The following is a 1,824-nucleotide window of genomic DNA, read 5'->3' as shown; positions in this document are numbered from 1 at the left end:
TTTTATGTTATCATATCACCCTTTGCTCAGCATCTATGTAATAGTATATAATAACCAATCCGAATGAATTTTTGTGTAGAATAAGAACAAAAAATTATTGATCGTATTAAATGAATTGAAGTGTGTAAAAAATTACAAAAATCCAGAAATTTGTGTAATATGGGTCGAAAATTAGACCATTCAGATCGACTAACATTGAGAAGTGAGTCAGGTAAATGTTTTTTGTATTTTATGAAAATTTATATTTGAGAATTTTTGAGGACTAAAAACAAATCTGACTTTTCTTAAAGAAGTTTTTTTTGCCCAATTATATGAGAAGCGGTTTTTAATTTTTGTGATTTTGTATGCATTTAAAATCAATCAATTCATATTTTTGTTATTCTTCATTCGAAAAAGAATTGATTGGTACATTTTTACCGCACAGCACCATGATCACAGCACACTATTAAATTATTCAGACCGAATGACTTAGAAAAGTGGGACAAAATATATTATATAGGTTAATAAAGTTGATAATCGTTTTTCGCTTCACCAAAACTATCTGCCCATGATTAGGCATTTTTGGTCATAAAAAAAATCAAAACATTTTCGCCAATCATATTTTTTTTTCTAAATTCACAAAAATTGAAATAACTTCAACACGACACCATTAATCTACAGGAAAATTAAAAGGGATTTAAGACGATATAAACTGCTCAAAATAGTACAAATCGGACTTTCGTATATTAGAATTTATTAAATTCTTGATTTGAAACTGCTTTTTCTTTTATGTAAAGACATAAAATCTAAAATGTATTGATATTTTACATACAATTGTAGTTACATTTGATATGGATAAAATTGTAAGGAGTTATAACTTTATTTTGAGAACACAGGACATTGGCAGCCTCCAAAATTTGTAATGTTTTATTTAAATGAAAATTCATATTTAACGGTTTTAAAAGACGTTAAAATTAAATATGATTTGATTTTTATTATACGAATATTGCTTGTACAACTTTACTAGACTGATGACTTCAGTTCAAAATGACTTTTGATTTTTGTAATTTTTTACACACTTAAACTCATTTAATACGATCAATAATCATCTGTTCTTATTTTACAACAAAATTAAAAAAAAAGAATGAAAGAAAAAAAAAATCAGTTGGTATGGGATAACATAAAAAAATATATAAAAATATTATTTTTCTCGGCTCTTTAGGCGCATTGACAAAAACTCTTGGAAACGTATATAGTATTTTTTGACCTATTATCACCAAAAACTAATCATCTAAGCTTCGTTTAGCACCCAACCCACTTTATAGAATATAGATTGTATTTCGTAAAACTTCTTGCCATAGAAAAATTGTTCCATGTTGATGTTATAAAATATGAACTTGCTATCCATATCTCACAAGTATGAGAGTTTAGAATCCAATTGACCCTCTTCTACACTCTTCATTTTGAAATAGCAAAATATAAAAATTGTGAACTGCAGAACTTCACTTTGCGCAGGGGCCATGCTAATCTTCTCTGTGTTGCTAATCGTTTCAATTTTAGTATATGTACCCCCGAAGCGAGTATCTGTGTGGTGTAAACTTGAAACTCGACTATTCCTTTGGTCGATGTGCTCGCCGAGGGGAGGGGTTAAGACTCAGTCTAAATTCAATCACTCATTAATATTACTCATTAGTAGAGAGGTCCCTTTCCACTCGTGGCAACAAAGACGGCGAGTAAGCACCACAGTGCTCCCTCGCACACAGAGGATCTCACTACCTACCTCAAAATGCCCTTCAGGCAAAGAAAGGACATTGTATTAACTATGTATTATGTATATATGTATGC

The 1,824-nt window shown here is 29.9% G+C and overlaps 1 non-coding gene across 1 annotated transcript; it reads right to left on the bottom strand.

Annotated features, from left to right (window-relative positions):
• Positions 1 to 1,457: 1,457 nt before the first annotated feature.
• LOC112210966 (U6 spliceosomal RNA) lies at positions 1,458 to 1,563 on the bottom strand. Its single transcript, XR_002945390.1, has one exon. It is a non-coding gene; the product is annotated as a U6 spliceosomal RNA (small nuclear RNA).
• Between the last annotated feature and the right edge of the window lie 261 nt (positions 1,564 to 1,824).

The sequence above is a fragment of the Halyomorpha halys genome, unplaced genomic scaffold, assembly GCF_000696795.3.
Source record: "Halyomorpha halys isolate HHAL.00 unplaced genomic scaffold, Hhal_1.1 Scaffold1452.1, whole genome shotgun sequence".
In the NCBI taxonomy this organism is placed as follows: domain Eukaryota; kingdom Metazoa; phylum Arthropoda; class Insecta; order Hemiptera; family Pentatomidae; genus Halyomorpha; species Halyomorpha halys.
Note: the sequence above shows the minus strand (reverse complement) of the source record. Positions and strands in the feature narration are given on the sequence as shown.